The 26,233-nt window shown below is 48.5% G+C and overlaps 1 long non-coding RNA gene across 3 annotated transcripts; it reads left to right on the forward strand.

Annotated features, from left to right (window-relative positions):
- The first annotated feature begins 1,762 nt into the window (after positions 1 to 1,762).
- Positions 1,763 to 25,367, forward strand: LOC141570708 (uncharacterized). Of its 3 annotated transcripts, XR_012495147.1 has the most exons (5): positions 1,763 to 2,047; positions 3,542 to 3,655; positions 21,020 to 21,129; positions 22,748 to 22,910; positions 24,293 to 25,367. It is a non-coding gene; the product is annotated as an uncharacterized LOC141570708 (long non-coding RNA). The 3 variants fall into 3 exon arrangements; XR_012495145.1 differs by having other exon boundaries at positions 21,020 to 22,910; positions 24,290 to 25,367; XR_012495144.1 differs by having other exon boundaries at positions 21,020 to 22,910.
- Positions 25,368 to 26,233: the final 866 nt, after the last annotated feature.

The following is a 26,233-nucleotide window of genomic DNA, read 5'->3' on the forward strand; positions in this document are numbered from 1 at the left end:
CCCTCTCCCTCTCCCAGCTCTTTTCGCTGCCTTGCTGTTTCCTTCCCCTAGTTCTCTCGGCTCTCCCTCTCCTTCCGTCCCTCCTTCCTTTCTTCTCCTCTCTCCGTTTTTTTGTTCCCTCTCCCTCTCCTCTCTTTCTCTGCGTTCTCCCTTTATACCCACTCGCTCCTTTGTTTCTCCTGCCCATCTGTCTCACTCCGCTCTCCCCCTCTGCTCTTTCTGTCTCCTCCCTGTCTTGCCCGCTACCCCCTTGCCTGTCCGTCCGTCTCCCTTTTCTCCCCTCTTTCTCTGTCTTTTCTCTCCCCCCATGCGGCCTCCCCTCTCTTTCTCGCTCTGAATAGCTCCCTTGTTCCCTCTCTGGGTTCCTGTCTCTCCCTCTCATTCTACTGCTTCCTCCCCACCTTTGTCTGTCCCTGTCTCAACCTCTCAATGCCTCTCTGTCTGTCCTCCCAGAGGTGAGTCCTGCCCTAGCTGCCAGGCAGATACCCCGAGGGGAATAGGCCTCGTGCTGGGCCACCTCTGGGCCAAGCAGCTTTCCACCTGCAGGGCTGGGCAGGTCAGGGGCTGGACACTTGTGGACTGCCCTGATCCTTACTGGGAAAAGTGTGGGAGACCTGTGTTTAAGGCACCACCTCTTCCTGGTTAGAGCCAGAGGGGACCGACCCCCACGGGTTTTCCTAAGTGCCCTGACACCCCAGCTCCTGGAGTCTCACCTTCCCTGCCATTCTGCCTACCCCAACACCCTGCCTGGTGTTTTGAACCCAGATGCAAGTGCAGACACACGTTTTTCATCTTTGTATTCCTTCAGCACAGTAAAAACAGGCTGGAGTCTTTTTATTTTTATTTTTAATTCACCAATACAAAGAGAAAAAAAATAAGTGCAGAAACTATAAATAGCACAAAATAGTCATGTCCAAAGGCAGTGTAGAGTAGCAAAAAGGCACAGGATTTGGAATGAGAAGAGTTGGGTTCAACTGGGAACTTTTTAAACAATTCTGAAATCCTGGGGGAATTACTTAGCCTCGGTTCCCTCATCTATAAAATGGGGGTAGTAATTGTTATTGCCTAAACGACCTCAGTCAGCGAAAGGTGACATTCTTCCACTAGGGCATTTGCTGTTTGTTTTCCTGGAGAAAATCTTGGAGTTTATGATTTTTCCAAGATAGCGCCTGTTCCAAAATTCTACCTCTTCCTCTCCCAAGTACACTTGAAAATTCTCCCACCCCTTGTAGATACATCTATGTGAGCGAAGGCTTCAGATGCCTTTCACAGAAAAACGCAGGTAAGTAACGTTTACGAACAATGGAGGTGAGAGGAGATTCCCGAGTCCCTGAAGCCCTTGGGTTGACACTACGTACCTAGGACCCCCGCTCACTGTGTACTGGGCACTGCGGCAGGCGCTTCGCATACTGGGTCGTGAATCCTCACGAGAACCAAACGAAAACATTGCCCCTGTTTTACACCTGGGGAAACGAAGAAGCAATTGTCCAAGCACCACAGATACCTCAGGGAAATAGCGGGACTGGAACCTAGGGTTCTCGCCTCTGGAGCTCAGGAGGGTGTCTCCCCTTGGGTAAAGGTAGAAGAGGGAGAGGTTGTCGGGCCCCTTCCGCAGCCCGAACGGGGCAGAGGAGGGGCACAGATGGCGTTCTTTCTGAAAGGCAGCGATAGACGAGCTCTACTTCGACCTCTAGTTGGCCGACCCTTGGTGCAGGCGGGAGGGGGTGGGAATGGAGGGTGGGGTGCAGAGCCGTTGCTACTGCTGCGGCGCCCGCCCCCCAGGACTGGCTCCCCGCACGCCGGGCTTGCTGCCCGGCACCGGATGGAGAGTCCTGAGAAGGCTTAATTTGCAGGAAGACATTCTCATCAGATCGCGTCTCCGGCAGAGGAGCGCTGCTGCCGGGGGTCGGACTGGGCTCCACCCAGCACCCCTCCCCCGAGCCCTGGCGAGGCGAGAAACCGAGATGGTGGAAGCAGAAACTGGAGCCCCGGCGCCGGGCAGCCGCGAGGGACCGAGCCTTTGAGGGTTCTGCTGCCTCTTGCCAAGGTCAATCAAACCCTCCCGTGCTCGGGAGGCGTGCGCCGCGTGCGCCGCAGAGGTGGGCGTCCGGGGCGGAGCCGGGCCAGGTGGGGTAGGAGCCTGGCCTCCGCAGACGCTTCTCGCCCCCTCTCGGGGCAGGTGCTGGGAGCTACCCCGGCCGGCCTGTGGATGGGACGGGGGTGCTGGGGCCAGAGGCTGGGATCCAGGCAGCGGGGTACGACCCACCCGGGCGGAAACGGAGACTAATTAGGGATGTTTTATGCTAATATGCACCTGGCTGGGCTTTTTTAGGGCTGAGAAAGGGTGTAGAGTAGAAGGGAAGAAGTTCCGGAGAGCCGGAAACTTCCGGAAGCACTCGATTCCCTGCCTGATAAAAGACAACCCGGCTCCAATGCTCACCCGCTCGCTGTGTGGCCTTGGGGAAGTTACGTGGGGACATTATTGGGCTTCAGTTTTCTCCTCTGAAAAAGAGAACGCGGATCAAGTTTCTTCCCAAGCTCAGTCACTCTGTCAGCCAAGAGTTGGAAGTCCGGCCGTCGGGTTGCTCTCGGAGGATGGATTGGAGACGGATTGCCCGAGGTGTGAGGCGGACTGATGCCAGGGCACAGTCCTGGCAGATGCAGAGCATTTGAGGCAGCAGAAGCCAGGAGCACGTTTCCACGGGCCTGTGGCTAACTGTCTCCACTGTTGCCCAGAGGTCAGAGTGAGGAGGAAGGAGGTTGAACAAAGGTCGCTATGAGGAGGAGACAGCTGGTAGTCAAAGGAGATGGGAGATGGGGCGGAGAGCAGGGGAGAGAAGTGGTGTCTTCACGGGTATCACCTGAGCTTAATCATAAGGTTGGGGTGGAGGGGAGGGCGGGATGGGTTGAAGATGTCAAAGAGGAAAGGGGAAGATGACTGATGGGGTCGTGTCCTGAAGAAGGCTGAGGGAGGTGGGAGCTTGGGCACAGGTGGGAAGGAACAGGAGACACTTTGGGGTGGGGGGTAGGGGGAGGAGAGGATATTTTGACGAAATGGGGTGGCACTCTTCACTGGCCTTACACAACTCGACTCAGTGTTGGATGAGGCCTCAGTGTAGTCAGTGAGTGAGGAATGAGAGTGGACCTGGGCAGAATCCACCACCACCTCAGTAGGGTAGGGAAGATGGAGGGGTGATGAGCAGGGATGCGGCTGAGGTTGGATGACAAGAATTTGAAAGCAAAGTAAAAGAAACCCTTGAGGGACCGGAGAGGGCTGGCATTTACTGGAATTGTCCATACATTGTCTCATTTAATTCCCACCACATGGTGTGGTAGGTGTTATTAATCCCATTTTATAGATGGGGAAACAGAGGCTCAGAGTGGTGAGGAGCCTCCCCCAAGGCCACTCAGCTGGTAAGAGATGAAGTCACCATTTGAAACCAGGTTTGTCTGCCTCAGAATGGAGGCTGCCACCATTGTGCTCCACTGGGCAAGAGTTCTGACCCCTGAGCCTCAGCAGTGCTTCCTTCTCCTTCTCCAGGTGTGGCAATCCTGGGGACTGACCCATTTGGCTGGAAGGAAGGGGCTGGGCTTTCAACCCTCTCTTGCAGCCTGTCCTGAGCCAGCCTGAACTTAGCAGGAAGTCTCTACCCAGGTGAGAGGAGGGGGAAAGTGTGCGCTTTTTTTTTTTTTTTCTAAATGAGATCAAACCATATATGTTGTTCTGCAACATGCCATTTTTCTCTTACTATTTCCATATGTATATATATATATATATATATATATATATATATATATATATATATATATATATTTAAAGTTGTGTAGTACTCCTTTGTATAGCTATTCCATTTATTGTTAATCTGTTTCCCTACCAGTGAACATTTATATCGTCTCCGAAGTTTTACAGTCACAACCAGTGCTTTAGTACATATCCATCTTTGTAAGAGTATCTTTGTGTAGATGGAGATTATAGGATAGATTCCTAGAAGCGGCATTTATGGGTCAAGGGTAAGCTTGTTTTAAATTCTTATAGGTAGAACTAAACTTCCCTCCAAAGAGGCTATATCAGTTTATACTCCCTCCATCAAAGTATGAGTGTACCCATTCTTTCACATCCTTGCCACTGGGTATTATATAATAAATACATATTTGCCAATCTAGTGAGCAAAAAAGGTTCTCACTTTTGTTTTCATTTGTAAATCCCTGAGTCTCTACAGCTCAGCCAAGGCCCATTAGCTAAAGAAAGCATTATTTGTGAAGACCTGAAGAAGAGCTCAAGAGTGAGAAGCAGAGATTTAGGGCAACTCTGAGGAAGAACGGAATGTCAGTGAATGCTATCAGGACCTAGATAAGAAAGGTAGCAGAGTCTGTTCCTATGCTCCCAGGTGGAATGGATAACCCCCGGAGCTCAAAATGAGGGCTGGCGATGTAGGGTCTCATGACCAGCAGCCAGACAGGTACCTGCTGGGAAAAGCCTGGCTCCACAGAGGTTATAGGAACAAGCTAACAGGCTGTATGTGGCAGAACAGGGCAGGTTTCAGGGAGGGCACAGGAATGAGTTCAGCTTCTTGAAAGAGCCAGGGAACATGAGGGTCACCAGGCTCTGGGTGCTTAATGAAAACTGGGAGACCATAGGCTGAGGAGGTGAATGATGGGACTCAGCAAAGGTGAGGGTGGGAGTACGTGGAGAGTGGTGGCAGCATCCCACCCCCCATATGTGTCTCTAGTAATAATGATACACCTGATATTTTTGAGTGCTTATTATGTAAGACATTGCTCTAAGTGTGTCAATTTATTGAATAATTTTATCCTTGTAGCAACTATATGAGATAGGTATAATTATTATCCTCATTCCACAGATGAAGACATGGAGGAATAGAGTTAAGTTGCTTACCCAACATCACACAGCTAGAAAGTGGCTAAGCTTGGATTCAAACTCAGGCCATGGTGCTTCAGAGTCCATCCTTCCAACTACCACACACATGGCTTTTCAGGGCCTTCCTTAGTCAATATAATAATAACTGTCACTAATTGAGAGCAGAACAGGTACACTATTTTCTTTTTATCTCTAATGCTTACAACAAGTCTATGTAATAGAAGGTGTTATCCTTAATTTAAAGAAGAGAAAAGTGAAATTCATGGAGGCTGAGCACCTTAGCTGAGATCACCCATCTAAAAAGAACTTGAGCCCAAATTTGCACTCACATCTGTGTGAAGCAAAAGGCCCTGCCCCTTCCACACCACCATAGGGCCTTTCACAACATAAAGGAGGAGAAATGACACATCACAGAATGGTCAGGGCTGGACGGGACCTCTGAAACCATCTAATCTGAATCTGTAAGTAAGGCTGGAGAAAGGGAGGTGCAGAGAGGATAACATGCCTAAGTTACACTGCAGGTGTAACAAGGCACCTCTTCTGGTCTTCTGTGGGAACGGAATGCTTTGCCTCATCTCTGCAGAGAGAAGGCATGTGAGTGCAGCCTGGAGGGAGAATCTAGGTGTATGTGGGGGTGGGGGTGGGGGTGAGGGTGGTGGAGGCAGGGGCTGTATGCAGTGCTGGGCAGAGCCCTCCCTCATCAGCAGGGCTGACTGGGAAACAGAATGGCAGTGTGGAAGGGGAATCTGAGGAAGCCATCGCTTTCCCCTAACTGGAACCCTCCTCACCCCTTTCCACCCCCCACCCCCCCACACACACACACATATCCACCCTCAACCTAAGTAAAGCATGAGCTGGTGTCCTTGACAGAGCTTCTTTGGAAGGCTTCTTTGGAAGGATTTGAAGAGATTCCCACCATCCTGGGTGACCCAAGGACTGCCATTTCACCTTATAAGGCCACCTGATAAGTTATCTGTTGTTCTTTCCAAGGGTACATGTAAAAATGCAAATTACCCTGGGACCTATGGCACAGTGAAAAGGATATATCAGTCATGCACACCTTCCTGTGAATTTTTTAGTTAGGACAGTGTTTCTCAAACTAGGGTATTCCACCTCAGAGTTTCTAAGTTCTAAGAATAGTTTTAAAATTTGGATTTCATTGATATTAAAATATTTCAGCAGTTATAAAGTCAGAACTCTTTGCAGTTAAACATTTTCATAGACTAGGACTTCAGTGCCTTAAGTTGGTGTTGCATAAAAACATGTCTGGGAACTGTTAGAAAATCACAGGATCTATGAGAATTGCTTTTCCTTTTGAGAGGTCTGTTCATACACAAGTTTGGGAGACTCTAAGCAAGGGTTAGATAGGGGGTCCAGAGATCCGGGCTCTCTAGTCTTGGCCACTTGTCCACTTGGGGCCTTGGTTTCTTTAGGTATAAAATTCGCTTACTCCTCACCACTTTTGCGGCATCAGCTCTGCCAGGCCTGTGCTGGTTGCCGAGAGGGATACGTGAACAAAGCTCAAGACTATGAGGCCGAGAGAAGCTGGGTCAGGCACTGAGCCTGGCGCCCTACAGTCTGACAGTTCAAGGCAGAGGGTAGACAAAGGCTATGGGGTCTAGCAGAGGAAGAGGCCACTTCTGCCTGCCGAGCACAAGTGGGCTTTGTGGCACAATTGGCTTTGAGCTGGGCCTTGAGCCAGGGCCACAGCATGTGAGGGGTCTGTCTGGCCCTATAGGCAGAGAGGATGGGTAGGGTGGGCTTGTGGACAGAGCTAGGGTGTGAAATTCATTTAGAGGACTGAACACATAGCTGAAGGACCTCAGAGGCCATCTTGTCCGACTCTTTAGGGTACAAGGGAACATCATGAAGCCCAAATTTTAAGTACCCACCTAAAGTCACACAGCCAGTTGGGGCCATGCAGACAGCAAGCAGGTAGACAAGATGTTTTCCAATCTGGAGCTGAGTTCCCAACCTCAAGAATCTTTTTCTGGAGTCCAGCCCAAATTGGTCAGCTTTTCTTCCACCACACACTCCATGAAGACCACCACAGACTCCAGCAATCCATCTCTCTCCCATTTCCTGGGCTCCTGAGGCACAGGGGCCCACAGACCTGGGGGGTGTTTTAACTATATTTCCATTCAACAAAACATCCTCATCCTGGTGAAAGCCCAGCTGGAAGGAGGTCATTAGGCCACCCTTCCCAGCCTCTAGTACTTGAGCTTCAGTGGTAGAACTCAAGCTGGAAATAGGTGTGAATGCCAGAACTCACAAGAAGCCTCTTCCAACCCCAACCTGCACAACTTCCTGGGTTGTGGGGGCTCCAACAGCTGTCAGCTAACGGGCTGTAGGTTCCAGTCCTGGGCTAGGAGAGCCTGCCTCCACTTGGCCCTGGGAGCCTTTTCCTTTCCTGGGCAGTGGGTACTCTCAGGCTGTGGCCACCCCTTTGGGTGGGAGGAAACCCTCACATCACACAGGCCACGTGAGGTCCGCAGCTGCCCACCCTTCTTGCTCACTGCCCCAGGACTAGCAGGATAGTGGAGAGGCAGGCAGAAGGAGGCCGGGCCCAAAATGCCGGGAGTCTTGTGCCCATTTCTAGCAGCAAAGATTTGGGGAAAACAGGCTGATGTGGGTGTCTATCATCGATACCCCAAAACAATGACTGAAACCCAGATTCACCATGTCTGCTTTAGGCTTGATTGCTGCTACCGTGACCACCACCACTGTCACCATTTCCATTTCTACCACGCTCATTGTTTGCATTTCTACCACCACTGTAAATTACCATCATCTCCACCACAACCACCACACCTCCACCCACCACTATCAATATTTCCGTTACACTCATCAATCATCTCCACTATAACCGCTACCTCCCCCTCCACCACTATTAGCATGTCCATCTCCATCTCCACCACGATCTCTATCTCCACAGCCATCACTGCATCCACCGCCACTACCACCTCTACCATAGCCATCACTTCCATCTGCAACACCATCATCACCACCTCCACTGGGATCACTCCCTTCCTCACCAGTATCATGTCCACCACCACCACCAGCCATCTCCACCCTTAGCATCACCACCACCAGTACCCCTTACCCCCAACACTTTGTCTCCAGCCACCACCAGCACAGTTATCTCACTCACCTCTACCTCTGCTATTTGGGTTAACCCTTCAACCTCTTTCCATATGCTCTACCCCAGAAAGGCCAACCATAGACCCCAATTCCCCCATTTTTCTTTTGAGACTTCTCATGGAAGATGAATTTAAATGCCTTGCTCTTTAAGTTAAGGAAGATTATGTGTCTCTTGCCGTTCCTGATTTACCAGGCCCATCATTCTGTCCTGGAAGGAAATTGGATTACTCTGACAGAATGTGTTCTTTGGAAAGCAGTTCTGGTTATTACCTAATTCCTTATGACCTAGTGTTTGCAGATTGATTTTTTGACGATGTGTCCCAATAGTTTTCTATTATATAGCAGCGCGGCTGATGGGTCCGGCACTTCCAGAGGCATCTGCTTTTCCCCAGGTTTAAAGAGAGGCAGGGACAAGCTGCCTGGGTCTCCCTCTGGTCTCCAGGCCCCTCACCAGTTCTCCATAAATCCCCTCAGGATTGAGAGCTAGTGATCTGACTCCACCTTGGGCCAATTCTTTAAGTACCTAAGCATGTAAGTCATCAGAGCCCGTGGATGTAAATATACAAGTTCTTCCTCATTCTCTCTTGGCTTCCTGCCTTCTCATGATCCCATGCAGTGCCTCTTTTCAGTTTTCAGATCACAGCTGACCTTTTTAGGCTTAGAAAAAAAAATTAAAAGCCTCTGCTTTTTTAATGTCACTGCTTTATAGGCTTTCTCTCCCCAACTCAAAACGAGCCAGCAATCTCCTTATCCCCTTTCGTTGGCCTGTTCGAGTTAGAAAATGTTTTTCTCATTCTTTGCCGCCTTGTGCAAGTTATATCTCATTTCTTTTTCTAAACGACTTTTCTGATTTTTATCTCCATAGCCTTTTGTTATTTTTTTGTACATACCCTCCTTCGTATCCTGGCCTGATTTCCACTTTCTTTGGCATGGCCTCTATCTTTCAGTTCTCTGGGAAGCTTTCTGCATAACTAACAAGTAATCTCCAGGTCTCTTTGAGCTGTTTTATGCATCAGTTTCATTCTCTTTGCCTAATTTTGTTGCCTTATGTGGAAATGTCCCATTCTCCTTAGAGAGTGCCTTGGTTCTTAAACTCAGTATTTGTGTTTTTCATCTTGGTTCCCAACACTTGGTGCGGAAAGCTTTTAGAAAGAGCCAATTTATGAATTTTGTTTGAGTTCCCGCTTATCTTCCTTTCTCTCAGGTGGTAGGCACCTTTCTCAATACTCCCTTCCATTCTCCAGCACCTGCAGTGTGTGAGCGTCAAACCTAGTAGTTTTGGCCCCACGTAACCGATCCCCAGGACACATATTGGGGTAACAACACGGGGAGGGGGCTGGCACCTGGATCTGGTCACTGGTGCCCACACTGGTGTGTGGATGGGGACACTTCCCAGGAGTACTTGGTTATCTCCATTCACAGACCCATTTGTTCATTTTTAGGACTCCCTCATTCCCTCTAGAACCTCTGTTATTTTGTCTGGGGCCCTGCCAGCTGTGGGCTCACAGAGTGGATGAGTTCTCCTGAAAATCAGGTTGAAAACGGCCTGGAGGTGAGCACCAGCTAGAAAGGTACACAGACTTGAAATCAGGTCAGTTACACAGACGGTGGCGATTACAAAGCACGAAGGCAGTGGTGTGTGTGGTATGTTCTGCCTCGTACTGCAGGAGGCTTCTACAAAAAAGCCACATTTGAGCCGGGTCTTTAAAGTTAGGACGGTATTCTCCAGGAAGGGAGATGTAGAAGAGGCTTCCAGGCTGGACAGGGTATGCAGAGGCAGAGTCATCTGGGACCGGTTACGTGGGGCCAGCTGAGCTCCCATACCCGTGCAGGCCCAGGGTCTTTCCAACGCTCCATTAGTCTGGATGGATCACATCAAAATGGTCCTGTCACCGCCCCTTTCTGTGCCTCCCCTGGGGTCCCAATACTCCCAGAGTTACCTGCGGTCATCTCCAAACTTGCCCCTTCTGCAAAGACTTTCTCCACCCAACCTGGACAACCAATGTCCTTGTATCTCTGAAAGGAGGCTCGGGACTCATCCCTTCCCTTTCTTAATGCCTGTGACAGTGAACCCCTTCATGAACCCTTCCTGCATTAACATAGCTTTTCATAGATTGAGTCGGCTCATCTCCAGCTCAGTTTGCCTAGTGAACTCCTACTCATCTGGCAGCACTCTGTTCACACAAAGATTCTGTGAGGGTTTCTTTGACCTGTTCCCTCTCCCGGGACAAAGAGTCTGTCAGCTCCTCTATAATGGACTGTGTCCACTATTCTAGCCACCCCCGAACCCCTACCCTTTATGGATTGAATGACTTTCTTTCTTAGTCTGACTTCTGTGTCTTGTATATTATTTTTCATTGTTTATTTTATACTGTATGTGTTTATATACTTGGGAAACCTCTAAGCTATGCTCAGGATAGAAAGATTCATTCTGTTTCCAGAGATTTTTCCTATGGAAGACATTTTTTGTTGCCTACTCAGGAGCCATTCCCTGAAGTCTTTTTTGCTAATAGACCTTGATCTTGTTCAAGCAGCCTTGTGCTCAGAGATACCTTTGCCAGTGATTTATCAAAGAGTGGTCTAATCCTGCCAACAAGACATAAGGGATTAGTCTTCAGGGGCCTTCTGGGAAATGTTTTTCTCCTTTCAAAGAAATGAGACGTAAATGTCTCCTATTATACCTTCCCCTTTCCTCTGATTTGGGACAGTATTGTGTGAGGGTGTGATGTCTGGAGCTGTGGCATCCATCTTGTGACAATGAGGCAAAGGCCAAGAGAAGCTCAGAGACATGGATCCAGCACCCTGGCATTATTAAGGAACTAAACAAACCCCAGATCCTCCTACCTTCCAACTTCTTGTTATGTGAAGTAAGTAAATGATTTTATTGCTTAAGATACAAGTATTTGGATTTTTTGATATTTGCAGCGGAAGGCATCCGTAACTAAAAAAAAGTTGTGAGTACACTTCTTATTTTGAAATAATTGTAGAAATGACATGTTTTTATGAGATGATGAAGCACTTAATATCCAGATGGTATAGAACAATCTGTATTTTCTCCCTCAAGTGACCATACCACGTCTACCATGAGTGGGCCTCAGGGGGGCTTTCCTTTCTATACTTGTTTTTAAGTCTTCTAGCCTCTCAAACCTCCCCTAGGAAAAAGGAAAGTGCTTCCTCCTTTGGCCCCTGACCCAGGCTTCAGTCAATCAGTCAGTTCCATCTAGTTTTCTCCCATTGGAGCTGTGGAGAGAGGGTTTAAGGTCCTAGATTGTCTTCTTAGCAACCCACAGAAAAGGTACTGTTACTCCATTTTGTAGACAAATTGGAAGTCAGGTTAGTAAAAAGCCTAATCAGGATCACACAGTAAGCAGAGGAGCCCAGCAGTGATGTCTGCCCAAATGTATCATCTTTCTACCTCAACATCTGGCCTCCCTTGGGCTTAAATAATGTCAGTGTCATGCAGGTGGTAGTGCCACCTGCTGTCTTTGGGTGCAGCCATGAAAATACGCTACTCAGATCTCCTACTGTGGGAGTGTCGCTGACCAAGGGTCCCAGCTCCTGTGAGTTGATGCCAAGGCCACACTTCCCGTGGGCTCCCCACTGAATGCTGAGCACAGTAGGGGTGCTGAGTCAGGGAAGGGTGCTAAGGAAGGGGTGCTAAGCCCATTCCTGAGAGATGCAGGTCTCCTCTGGGGACAACTTTCGCTTGAGGACTTCCTGTTGGCCTGGTTGAAACCTCCTTCGAACTAGGCTGCAGTCTGAGACTGTCCATCCAATCCCCCTTTCTTCCCTCGCTCCATCGCAGGGGCCAGGCCTGCATCATGGTGTGACAGTTCCACACCCCTTCTGGCTTACTCCCCTTTTTCTTTCAGAGGTGTTTCTGGAAATAAATCTCTTATGTATCTAATCCCGTCCTGGGGTACGGTTTCTTGAATGACCTGAACTAATGTGCTTTGATTTTTAAACCCCAAACTCAACCTGGCAACCTGTATATAAAGCACCTGGCATGAACTGGATTGTTCCTCTTCTCCTTTCCTCTCAGTGTATGAAGGTGTCAACAGTGGTTATGTCCTGAGGCTTTTCCTGTCTCCGATGGGAGCAAGACAGACCACCTCGTCACCAGAATATGTGCATACCTGGACACTTTATATCTTGAATTCAGAGAAGCTGAGGCACTCACCCAAGGGCACACAGCTCATGCCCAGGTGCCCACACATATACACACTAATATGATATGTGGAGTGGAGAGACAAAGCTAGAGTGAAAAGATAGGGTCAGGATGCAGTGTGGGGCAGGCAAATGGCATGAGGAAAGCAGCCCCTTTCTGACCCTCCCAGCTGACTTCCCACCACTGGTTCGTGAGTTTTAGTGCCATGGCAACTGGCTGTGAGACCTGCAAGTGGAAAATGAAGCTTAATCTTAGGACATTATCGGAAGCGAGATGGGCCTAGAAGATACCAGGTCCATGACCTACTGGCCTCAGTCACAGAGAAATACCTTTCTCTGTTCACACTCACTGCCTCTCTGGCCAGTTGGGCTCACCTGCTTGGCCATACTAGCTCTGATTCTGGAGTGCTCTGTTCTCTAAATCTCCCCATCTCTCAGAGCTGAGTTCCAACCTCACTTCTACCTGGAAGCCTTCCCTGATTTCCCTAGCACACATAACCTTTTTCTTCCTCTGAATGTGTCTAGCAGTTACTGTGCTCTCTGTAGCATTCACATGATGATATTTGGACTTTGTCCCAATCTAATTCAACAAGCTCCTAATATGTGCTAGACACTGTGCTAAGTGCTGAATGCTTATGTTGGTATCTTGGGGCCAAGTGTACTCTAGGCTCATTAGACTTCAGACAGGGAAGCAGCAGACCATCTAACATCTCTGGCTTTATGACCAGGAGAGGCCCCCATCAGCTCCCCCAAACTAGGCAGGACAGATGATGTGGGCTGCAACTTACTAGAGCCTTGCATCTGAGTCTAGACAGGTCGCTGTCTGAGTCTCATTTTTCTGAGCTATGAAAAGAGGATGATCGTACTTACCTCACAGACTTGTTCTGAGGACAGACAAGATGACCTATGTTAAGAACCTAACATAGTGATTGACTTGGTAGTTCTCTGCCTCTCTCTCTCTGCCAACCCCCAGACCTACACCCCCTGAATCTACCTAAACGGAAACATTGTGTTCTCTCTTCCCCTCAGGACTGTTCAAAGAACTCACTGTCCTGGACTGTAGACCTAAATAAGGCAGAGGCTGGCCAACTAGGAGCTCACTATTTAGTGCGTTCACATACTGGCTCTCACTTAATTCTCCATCAGCGCTGGGACAGGAAATAGTACTCCCATATCAAAGATGACAGAGCCGAGGCTCAGAGAGGCCAAGCCCCACCCCAGATCACAGACCTAGTAAGCAGTGGAGTTGGCCTCAGAATCAGGCTTGAGACCTAAGAGAAGCCCACAGTAAACAGAGAGAGCATGGTGAAGATATCAGTTCTGCCCAAAGAATTCTATCAATTCAACACAATGGCAATCAGAATCATTACAGCAGTGGTGTGTGTGTGTGTGTGTGTGTGTGTGTGTGTGTGTGTGTGTGTGAAATTTAACAAGCCAATTCTAAAACTATTCTGGGAGAATAAATGTGTTGGAACAGTCAAGAAATATTTGAAAAAGAAGTACAATGAGGAAGGACTTGCCCCATCAGATAACAAAACACCACCAAGCTGTGCTAATTAAAATGGTGATGTGCTGGCACAGGACAAGACAAATGCATCCGTGTCACAGAACAGAAAGTTTAAGTGGGTTCTTGTGTAAAGAGGAGTTCAGAATAGGATAAAGTAGCATTTAAAAGCAGTAGGGAAAGGATGAACTCTTCAATAACTATTGTAGAGATAATTGGTTGTTCGTGTGAAAAAAACATAAAGTCGATCCCTGCTTCACACCATTCACTAAATATATTCCAGATGGATTAGAGAGCTAAATGTAAAAAAAGAAAGCTATGAAACTATGAAAAGAAAATATAGGAGAATTTGTTTATAACCTAGGGGTTGGAAAGGCTTTCTTAAAACACAAAAACCATAAAGGAAAAGATTGCTAAATTTGATTATGTCCAAATCTAAAACTACTGTATGACAAAAGACACCTTAAATATTGTTTAAAGACAAGTGACAGGCTGGAAAAAGGTATTTGCAACATATACAATTGAAAGGGATTAACATTCAGGATTTTCTTTTCTTTTTTTATAACTTTTGTTGGGGGAGTATTGGGGAACAGTGTGTTTCTCCAGGGCCCATCAGCTACAAGTCATTGTCCTTCAATCTAGTTGTGGAGGGTGCAGCTCAGCTCCAAGACCAGTTGCCGTTTTAACCTTTAGTTGCAGGGGGTGCAGCCCACCATCCCATATGAGAATTGAACCGGCAACTCTGTTGTTCAGAGCTAGAGCTCTAACCAACTGAGCCATCCCGTGTCCCTCTGCCAGCTCAGCGGCAGCTCATTGTCTTCAGTCTAGTTGTGGAGGGCGCAGCTCACTGGCCCATGTGGGAATCGAACTGGCAACCCTGTCGTTCAGAGCTCTCACTCCAACCAACTGAGCCACCTGGCCGCCCCACATTCAGGATTTTATAATGAATTCCTACAAATAATAAGTAAAAGACAAACCACCTTAAAGAAAAAATAAGTGATAGTCGGAACAAACAGTTCACCTCAGAGGAACTGCAGATGTCCAATAAATGTATGACCACAGGCTCAGCCTCACAAGTCATCAAAGAAATGCAAGTCAAACAACACAGGGCAAGGAACACCTTTTTCCCCGTTGGTAAGTATGGAATTTGTCATGGTGTTTGTAGAACGTGATCTGGCAGTGCCTGTGAAAATGTAAAATGCCCAAACCCTTCCCCACAGCAGCTCCACATTTCTGCCTGGAGAAGTGTTCCACGTGCACCAGGAGGCCCTGTCACAAGGGGCCATGGTGGCAGTGGTGGAAATCTGAACCAACAGAAACAACCCGGATGCTCACTATAGAGAAAGGGATAAATACATTTCTGAATATCCACATTAGTAATGGTTTTTTGAGGTACAAACAAATGAGGTAGAGCTCTGCATCCTGAAGAGAAAAGGTCTCCTTATGAGAGAGAAGCAAGTCACAGAGCAATCTGGCTCTGTTTATGTAAACACAGATGCGTGCTTTAAAACTATGTGCATGAGGCAGAATATTCTGGAAGGGTACATTCCAAACTGACAATCCTTGGGGAGGGGAGTGGGATTGTGCAGGAGCCAAGACAGGCTTTATTTTAACTATTTAAATTTGTTTTACAGTGAGTATGTATAACTTAACTAATAACAATAATACATTTAAAATAACTAGAAAGACCAGCTCTATATGCCCTTAGTTTTCAAGCCTTGCACCTGATGGTGCCCTGGACTTATTGTTTAGATCCCATTCCTGGTTTCTGAGTGCACACATTCCCCACCCTTTAATACCTCCACCCCACTGGGCTCCTAGCCTGGGTTCTTGATCTCTACCACTGGTCTATGATGGGTCAGAAACAAAGGGGAACTGCTTATGGCCCTAGCCTCAGAAGAGCACAATTTCCAGTAAAATAAGAACTTCAGAAAAAATGTGATTGGAAAAACCAAGGAAGTCTTCCTAGAGGAGGTGGCGTTTGAGCTGAGATTTGAAACATGGATCATTTTTATTCTAACTTCTCTCCTCCCCTTAATTACGTTAAAAATTATATAACATCATTATAGAAATTTTGAGTAACAGAGAGAAAAAACCTCACCAATAATCCCATTACCCTAAGCCAACAACTTCTGTGAATTCCAAGGCGTTGTCCACAAGGCACACATACATTTAAATATTGCTGTGGACTGAATTGTGTTCCACCAAAATTCGTATGTTGAAACCTTAACCCTGAATGTCATGATATTTGGAGATAATTAGGTGTAGATAAGCTCACGCGGGTGGGGTGCTCATGGTGGGATTAGTGTCCTTTTAAGAAGAGGAAGAGACACCAGAGCTTACTCCCTCACTCTCTCTCTGTGTGCACACAACTAGGAAAGGCCATGTGAAAACGTTGTGGGGAGTTGGCTGTTTGCAGCCCAAAGAGAGAACTCTCTCACTAGGCACAGATGCTGCTGGCACCCTGCTCTTGGACTTCTAGTCTGGAGAACTGTGAGAAATAAATTTCAGTTTCAGTTGTTTCAACCAATGGTATTTTGTTATAGCAACCCAAGCAGACTAAGTATGCAGTCCAAATACTGCATTTGATTATATGTCTTGTTTTCAATATAACATTATATCATAGCCCTTTTTATATTACTAAGTGAAATTTAAAATGATCACTTTTAATGGCTGTGCAGTATGCCATCCAGTGAGTGTACTATGCTTTAATTACCCATTCCCCTATTGTCGGATTTTTCTGTTGTTCCTTATTTCTAAAGCTGTAACGAACATCTTTGAGCATGTAGTTTTTTTTTTTTTCCTTTTGGGCTATTTCCTTGGAACAAATAAATTCTCAGAAGTGGAAATACTGGGTCAGAATTTATGAACACTTTTATGGCCCTTGAAACATGTTGCCAAATTGCTTCTAAAAGTATAGTTCCAGAATACACTGAAGGCTTTGTTAGGCAAATATGAGAGGAATAAGAATGGAATTCCCAATTCCAGGAAACAGCATGTGTAAAAGTGTATTGACCAGGACAGACTTCTGGGATTTATCCCTTAAATGCCATCACATGCACCAAATGTAGAAATCTGTGACAGATTCTGTTGATTGGCAAACTCAGTAACCATTCTTAATCACCTTCTGTCTTGTTAGTCTCTCACTGTAGAAGGTAAAAGCCGGATAATCTGCTTCCCAGCTTCTTTTGCAGCTAAAACTGACCATGTGACTCTATTCTCTTCAAAAAGATGTTAGGAAAGCCTCTAAGATGAATTCCTTCCTTTTTTCCTCCTTCTCGTCCACCTCCCCTCCCTCTCCCTCCCTCCTTTCTTTCCTTCCTTCCTTCCTTTCCCATTTCAACCTGTTTATTACATCTTTCCACTGTCAAGTTGAAGGCTTTTGATTTCCTGATTAAAGGGGAAAATGTCATTGGCACCATCTCTCCTTCCTTCTTCCTGCCTTGAATGCAGATGTAATGCCTGGAGCTGCAGCAGCCATGTTAAGATCATAAGGTTGGACAAGCATGAGGACAAAAAGCCAACATAGTGAGGGTGGCAGAAAGTCAAGACAGAAAGAACCTGGATTCTTGATAGCACCATTTGAGCAGCTGAATCAATACCACCAAACCACCTATCTCTAACTTCTTGTTTTGTGGGAGAAACAATCATTTGATTAAATAAATAATTGTTAGTCAGATTTTCTGTTACTTGCAGTCCAGTGCTTTCTAACAAATATAAGACTCCACCACCATGCCCTGTTTCTCTCAGATAGCACCTGGAATTTAGATTCTAGTCCTGTTATACTAGAGTTTAATCTTGTCTCTTGGAACTGGTGCCTGGGATCTCTGCAGCCCAGCACATGTGCTGCCTGCCCACCACTGTCTCAGTGATGTCCCCGAAAATAAGACCTAGACGGACCATCAGCTCTAATGCGTCTTTTGGGGCAAAAATTAATATACGACCTGGTCTTATTTTACAATAATATAAGACTGGGTCTTTATAATATAATCTGGTATAATATATTATATTATAATATAATATGGTATAATATAATATAATACGAGTCATATTAATTTTTGCTCCAAAAGATGCGTTAGAGCTGATTGTCTGGCTAGGTCTTATTTTGGGGGATACACAGTAGCTCTGGATGCCGCCAGCAGACCTCAAAGTCTGAGGCCTGCTCCTGTAGTCTCTGAGCCCTGTTTGTTTTTTCAAGAAGAGCTTCCAGGCCAGGGCCTTGTGCTCAGGACGTGCCCATCACTGACTCCCTCTGAGAACTAAAGAGAATCCTGAGCCAAGTGCTGGATTCATTTCCGGATTGTCCCCTTATCAGTCTTGGTCAAATCACTTAATCTCTCTGAGCAACAATCTCCTCATGTGTAAAATAGGGACGATTGGGGTTGCTGACAAGACTTAAAACTGCAAATCTGGTCACACCGAGGCTGCCCACGAAATAGCTTCCATTTGAAGACAACTGAGGTTCAGAGAGGAGCAGCAAGGAGCCCCAAATCCTCACTCAACAGAACCAGGGATAGACTCAGCGTGCTGAGTCTCCATCAAGGTGCATTCCAGTAGCTGTGTGGCCTCCTCTGTGGAGACTTGGTGCCGGGAGTGACACATGCTCTTCCCCAGTCACTCAGAATGGAAACACGGTGTGCAGTGAGGTTGGTGTTTACCATATTCCTCAACAGGCCCCTAAGGGAAAGAAGGAGCCTCTGCTTCCAGGCCATGGGGCCTGCAAGACCTTCTGAGATGCTGGGAGCTGGTGTGCTGTCCCTAGCTCCCTGGGGTACAGCTGGGGCTCCCTACATCCCTCCAAGTGGCCAGAGTCAGCTCAGCGGGCTCACTTTGCACAAAGTCTGCAGAACCAGCTCCAGGTCTCTCCTGCACATTCTCAGCTGACAACTTGAGGGATACATGCCCCAAGCCAAAATTAGGACATGTGCTCTGTCAAAGGATTCTTTCCATGGCTGAATGTATTTATTTGAAAGTTCTTATCAAGGAATAAAAATGAACTCCACTAGAGGTGTAATGAATCACCTTAATTGGAAGGAACACAAATATGTGCAAACAGGGCTATCGTGGACACACTAATGATGTCAGGACAGGTTGCCTTCTCAACAGCCGGGAGGTTGAAGCCTTAGGCCCAGGGGCAGAAGTGGAGAGGTGGGAAGGGGGTGGCCATGGGCAGAAGTTACTTGCCTTGAACAAATTCTCCCAGCGTTTTTTTGGTGGACTATAGAGGCATGGTGATTAGTGAGACCAGAATGAAAAGATGTAAATGGATGTAGCGTGAAAGCAAATCTGGGGGCCACAGACAGCAGATTTTCAAAGGGCTGGCATTGTCATTTTATTCACTAACTACCCCTCCCCCAGCACACGACCTGCCAGCTGAGCAGGTCCTGTACCCAATCCAACCCCAGGCTTCCCTGTGTAATTACCCACTCCAAACTGGCCTCTACTCTGGGGGAAACCAGGTTCCCACCCCCCATAGACAGTTTCCATCTACTTTCGGAGTCACCCGCAGCCTAAGGGATGGGGAGGGCTAGAGGGGAAGGGAGGGAGGAGGGGTGTGAGGCCCAGAAAGCCTGTTTTCCCTGAAGCATAGCAAGGTTATTTTGATGGAGTTTCCACCATCCCATAATAAAGTTGGACCCCCCTGTAAATGCTTATCATCTCACCTGCTATAGTGGACACATGACTCACCCCCCACACCCCCCGCCCCTGTCTCCTCCACTCACCATGTGAGAAAGCTATGTGCTTGGATGGCAGAAACCTGCATTCTGGTTCTGACTGGGTCCCAGGATCCCATCAGGGAGGAGCCCATCAGGGGACAGCTTGTCACCAAATGCCAGGGGAAGCAAATACTTGTTTTACATCTTACTGTGTGACCTCGGTCAAGGTAGTTAATCTCACTAAACATCAATTTCCTCATCTGTGGTATGGACCTAATGACCTCTCCCTTATAAGTCTAATCATATGCAGAGCACCTATGTCATTGTCCGACACATAGTAGGTCATTGATAAATAGTGACTATTAGTGTATAAAAACGATTACAACATATAAAAGTATAAGGGGTACCAACATTCATAAGAATTATCCCATTCTTCTCGTTCCCCAGACAGAAGGAAGCAAGGAGAGAGGGCTATTAAAGCGCTTCCAGCTCCAATGCCTGACTTCTCATGGGGCCACTTGCATTGCTCTTAGGCAGATGGGGTCTGGCTAATTTCCACGGCGACTTTCTTCACACACAATGCCATTCAGACCCACAGAGCTGGCACGACCCTCTTCTCAGCTGGATCGGGTGCCACTCCCGTCCTCTCCGTAACAGTCAAGGCCTGCGGCAGCCACCCCCTTGCCTCTCTTTGTGGGGGCCCCAGGAAGCTTCCTCTCCAGCTCTTCCAGCTCCCACATTCCTTGTGCATGAGCCCTTCTCATCCCTCATCTGCCCCACGCAGCCTGCTCACCAGCAGCGGCAGTACTGCTGCGCGTGTCCAAAGGGGAGACTCAGAGTAAAGCCCTGCTTCCTCCTGACGGTCCTCCCTGTCCCCACACGCCCCAGGCTGGGCCGCGGGACCCCTGCGACAGGCCCCAGATGCCCGTGGCCTGGCCTAGCCTCACAGCCGATGCCCTTCCTTCTCCCCACATCCTCCAGCCTGTGGGGGTGGGGACTGAGGGGGAGATCTTAATTTTTCCGCTTCTAATCAGCACAGCTGGGAGAACCAGCAGGCAAGGGCAAGAGGAGGTGAGAGGCCAGGGGCCTAACCTACAAACCACCCAGTCACCAGAGCCCAGTGTCCCTCCTAACAAGCCATGCAGCAAACAAATTATCTTTGTTGTTCCTGGGAAATCTGCAAGTACTTACCCGTGTAATTAGCATCTGTGCCTTGTGCCTGCATTTCAGGTGAACAGGCCACGGCTACCCGGTGCCAGGAGGCCTGTAATCAAAACCAAAGCAGCCGCCAGGGTGCTCTCCGGCAAAGACGATGTCAAGCTCAATTGGGCCTTTACCAAGAGCCAGCACACGTTGGAGCCTTAGTAGCTCTGAAGCGCAAGAAAAGGGTGGGTGAGAGGCTGGGGTAGCCCACCCTGGCACTCTGAAGCTGGGGCAGATAGAGGGCCTGAAGCCGGACCCACTGATGCAAGGCCCTGGGCCCAGGCATCTGCATTTTAAGCAGCTTCCCAGGTGACTCTAATGCAAAGCCAAAGTTTGGTAAACATTGGATGTTCTCCAAGACCCCTTTGGTTGGTAGAGTATAAGTATCATTTATAGGCATACCTCATTTTACTGTGCTTTGCTTTATTGCGCTTCACAGACGCATTTTTTTTTTTTTTTTTTTTACAGATTGAAGGCAAGACCCTCTACCAGCAAAAGGATTGTGACTCACTTTATTGCGGTGGTCTAGACCTGAACCCTTGACGTCTCTGAGTTATCCTGTACTGACTGCCTACTTGGTACAGGGGCTTTATATATGCATCCGTTATTTCATTTAATTTCTCATACCTGTGAGAAGGGGATGAACGTACCTTTTTAAAGAGAGAATAACTGGCTTGTCCAGAGTCACAGATTGGCAGGACTGAGAGACAACCCGAGGTGTGTTTGTCTCCAAGCCCTGCTCTGGGCCCCTTCTCAGAGTCATTTCCCACTGCAAGCGTCTTGTTCTATGCCATGTAGAGACGGAGTGGTGTCTCCTTGATGTTGTACATGGATGGAGTAGCAGGTCCCTCTGTCGTCAGAGGGGACACTGAGGGTGGACACGGGAAGCTGCCAGATGTCTGTACCTGCCCAATGGGGGAAGCTGTTCTTTGCTTCCTGCTCAAAGCAAGGAATAACACACAGCTCCCTTTATTCCAGTGGGGCAGAACATGTCCCCTCCCCTCCCCATGCGGAGCAGGAAGGACAGGCAGAATGGGCAAACATGCACACTAGGAAGAAGATGGAGAGCAGAGGCTCTGCAGGGAGCCCAGGGTGGGAGGTACTCCCTGTGACAGCAGGGGGCCGGCTGAGGCAGCCCTCCTGAATACAACCTATAGAGATTGCACTTAAATAAACCCTGAGTGAGTGTACCCTTGGAGACTGAGGGTCTGGGCAAAACTCTGGAGCAGCCAGCGTGGAACTGGAGAGGAGGGAGTCTGGTGAGAAGCCGCAGAGTTTGCGTGGATGGTGTGGGGTGTATGAAGATGTTGATTCTAGCCTGCATAGCACAGACTAGGTTTTCATCAGTTGCTCAGTGAAGAGGAAATTGGAAATTAATATCAAAATCCCACTGAGTAGCGTCCATAGTTTCCATATGTAATCATGCTTGGCTTAGCTAGGTAGTAAAATGTTTATGATTTTCTTTCCAAGGTTGAGTTGAATCATTCTCAACGAACCGTTTAGTTGGCTTCATGAAGTCCTGCATTAAAGAAGCCCTCTAGGTGATGCTATAGCTGGATAGATACCTGGCTAGGTGGACCTTCCTGGCTGTTGAAGTCAAGGTCTGGGACCCAGACTATGCAAGTCTCGGGAAGAAGTCATCTTCCCAGACAGCTACTTTGACAAGGCTGGGGCGCCACATGTTACATGAGGCACTGGCTTGACAAAGAATGCACCATAAATCTGTTTTGAGGACTTCTTGTGGTATTTGTGATTCATATACAGAAATTCAAATAGTATGCCCGTTTCCAACACATGCTTTCAGTCAACTGAGACACTGCCAGCTAACAACCGGAGTGGAGGTCGGTGGGTGAGGTGATCATGGTCAGGCAAACTGATTGTGGGGACAGAGCCAGGAGAGCAGTTTCCAGGCTCTCGGCCTCACGTGAAAAGATGCTGGCTCGGGTAGTAAAGGGCCATCAGCTGTGATCAGATGGCCATCAGCTGTGGCTATTTGGTCGTCAGCTGTAACCAGTGAGCCATTGGCCACTAATATAACTGCCGTGGCTACGCTAGCAGCGCATGGTGACTGAGCTAGCAAGCGCGGATTGCAGTTAGAAGCACGGATTGCAGGTAGCAAGTGAGGTTGGTTGGCACAGAGAAGCAGACGGTAGATTGTGGATCATGTGGATCCTGCTCCCTGTGTCTCCAACCCAGCCGCCAGCTAGAATACAGTGGTGTGACTCCCGTATCTATGGCTCTGTGGGTGTTCCTTTTTGGCCTCACCGTGTCCTGCGTTCTTGTGTGGGGAGCAGGAGCTGAGACCCTGCATGAGACCCTGCATGACACTGATACTTCTTCCTGCTCCATTGGGAAAAAGGTAAGAAGTGCAGCAGCCTCTTGCCCCCCCCCCCCCCCCCCCGTCCTGACCTTTAGCTCACTCTACACTAGAAATGCCGAGACAGATTTAAAGACCTAGGTGTACAATCCCCTTATCATCTGCTGGGAGCTGGAGGCAATGCTGGCAGGTGGGGGGGCAGCCTGAGGTCCTGAGGATCCCATCTCATCATCCATCCACACACACACACACACACTCATGTGCACACACATACATGCTCACACATAGACATACACATTTATACACACACACACACACTCATTCATATACGCAGACAGACACACCTTCATTCACAAAGACAGACCATAAACAGACCATACACCCAGAAATAGACATGTACTCAAACTTATATACAAAGAGATATATTCTAGCACAGACACTCATACAGGCATACAGACACTGACATACTCATACAAGACACTCATTTATATGCAACACACAGACTCCATACCCTCAAACACACCCATGTGCACACACACATTCCCTCTTCTCTTGCTCCTTGGACAGCATCTGGGGATGCCTACTGGTTCCAGGCAGAGTGAAGCCTACTGCCCGGCCCCGCCCTGCCACCCCGACCTTGACCACTGACAAATACCCTGAAGCTGACCGCACACTTGGACCCAGCCCCCCCCCTGCCTGTCTGATCTTTTCTCCCACACATCAGCAGCCTCTTTCACAACAGCATGCCCACCCCCACACAGCCTCTAACACACACACACACACACACACACCGTTCTCTCTCTCTCTCTCTCTCTCTCTCTCTCTCTCTCTCTCTCTCTCTCACCATCTCACTGTCACACTGGGCTGCTCTGTCTCCAGCCTCTCCCAGTCACATCCACACCATTGGCCTGTCAGCTTGCCTCCCACCCCACCCCCAGTTTTGGTGTTTGTCTTAGGCACAAATACACATGGTCCCATGGAGACACCCTGTATCTGTCTGTCTGTCTCCTGCACACACAGAACAACTTGAGCCATGGCAAGTGGGAGAGGGTGTCAGGCCTGATGGAAGCTGTTACTCTCAGCCTTGTCACTGAACACTTCCACCCCCTCCCCACTCGTCCCTGCCCTGCCCATCACCCTCCCCACGAGACACAGCCAAACCTGAGGCCAGTCTAATCCCCCATCTGTGGAGAGGGAGGGGAGGCAGTAGGGGATTGCCGCCCAGCACTGAAAAGGAGCAGAAAATGGGATTTATTTTTGCTGCCCCCCCACCCCATCCCCTCTGCCTCCAGCTGCTCAGAGTACAGTTGTGTGGAAGGGAGGGAATTTGCATTTGAAAATACTTGTTGGATGGCCTTAAACATTTGGTGCCCTTGCTGATTTAGTTCTCTCTCTCTCTCTCTCCTCTCTCTCTCTGTCAGTAGGAGCAGGCATGTAAGGGGCGTGGGTGAGAAGACACTGAAGAAGCAGGAGTCAGGAGAGGACACAAACTAGTGCCTTTCTTAAGATGTTTCTTATCCCTTTCTTGCTTTGGAGCTGGAACTGGCCATAAATAGATCAGACCGTCTCTCAGCTTCTGCTCAGCCCCAGGGATTGCCAACTGCCAGAACTCTCTGTGTGCCACTGGACCCTGTCTAGGCCTCTGCACCTGCCAGGAGTTGAAGTGGGGGGCGAAGAAGAAGGAGTATTACCCCCAGGACGTCCCACAAATACATCAAACTCAAAGTTCTTGGTGTTTTCCTCTAAACATCTCCTCCTCCTGCCGTGTCCCCTAAACTGGACACGTCAGACATCCCCAACTTCCTCCCTGCACCCCCTTTTCTGGTTGAGTTTCAAGTCTTCTACCTCAGAAGGTGCCCTCCGAGAGTTTACTTGTCTCCACTCCCTGAGCACAGCCCTGGCCAGCCCTGCTGCAGCTCTTGCCTGGACTATTGCAGTCGCTCTTAGCTGGTCTCCACCCTCAGTCTCCCTTCCTGCCAGTCCATCCTCCAAACAGCTGCCAGTGATTTAGAAAGTAAAAATAAATAAAATCTGACCATGTCACTCTCCTGATCAAAACCCTTCCCTGCCAGCCGCCAGAGAGAAGCACCTCAGGGGGCACGCTGGGCTCCTCGCTCGGTTCCGTGTCCCTTTTCCTCTCCCTCTGCACCACGCAGGCCAGTGCCTCCCTCAGCCCACCAGGCCCTTCCGTGCCTTCTGCCTTGGCACGTATTGGTTCCTTAGCCTGAAATGCCTTTCCCCTCTTCTTTACCTTGGGAATTAGAATCCAACTCAGCTGTCATTGTCCCTTATGAAAACTTCTGCCTCCCCCTACCTACCACCACATGGAAGTTTTTAATCTTCTCTCTGTTCTCAAGTGTTGACACAAACCTTAATTCTAGCCCTTACACCATTGCCCCTCAAGGATCCCTTATTTACTCCTACCTCCCACCTTTGCCAGTTCAGGTCCTCTTATCGGAATGCCCTCTCTGGACTTTTCCATTTGACTCAGTCCTGTCCAGCTTGAGCCTAACCTTTCTCTCTCTGACATGGACCCTGGTCTCCCTTCCTTTGGGATTTTCCAGTCTGTAGCCTACACTGGACCCCAGATTCTTTTGCCCTGTGTTGTCCACACTGTTTACAACCTAAGGTGTAGGGTCATCCCTGCTGGTCTGTGTGCTCCTGAGGGGTGTTGTGGTGGAGTTCCTGCCACAGCACCCCCATGGAGCTCTGAGTGGTGCTGGCTCACGGCCAGGGCTCAGGTTTTTCGGGGGATAGGGGTGGAGGCACTGAGTTTAAGTTCAGGAGAGGGAGGCGGAGAGGGAACAAGGAGCCCTCAGCAGGTGCTGTGTGAAGATGGCTGCAACCCCGGGGACTCCAGTGCACAGAGCAGGGCTGGGGGCACAAGGCCTGCTCTCCCTTGTCAGCTGTTGGCAAAGCCTGTCCCCAGTGGTGATGCCAGAGGTAGGGGCCAGTGGGAAGGCTCCATCTCTGACATTGGCCTGCTGACTGTCCAGGAGAGAGAGAGGCTCAGAGTGGGAAAGGCAGAGTGATCAACTAGGAGAGAGCCAGAGATAGAAACTGACAGGCCCAGGAAGGGAGTGAGACAGACAGAGACACAGTGACAGAGAGAAAGAGAGAAGGAGATAGAGACAGAGACACCAAAAGAGAGACTGACAATTCAGAAACAGACTGAGAGACTTAGAGACACACACAAAGACAGAAACAGAGTCATTGAAAGGAGGAGAAAGTCAGAGAGAGACAAATAAAAAAGGAGGCAAAAAGAGGGGTAGATAGAAAGGACGGAAAGAGGCAGAGAGAACAGGGAAGCAGATCTCAGAGGAGAGAAAGAGAGGCAGAAAGAAACAGAGAGACAGATAGAAAAA

The sequence above is a fragment of the Rhinolophus sinicus genome, linkage group LG01 (assembly GCF_036562045.2).
Source record: "Rhinolophus sinicus isolate RSC01 linkage group LG01, ASM3656204v1, whole genome shotgun sequence".
Taxonomy (NCBI): Eukaryota; Metazoa; Chordata; class Mammalia; order Chiroptera; family Rhinolophidae; genus Rhinolophus; species Rhinolophus sinicus.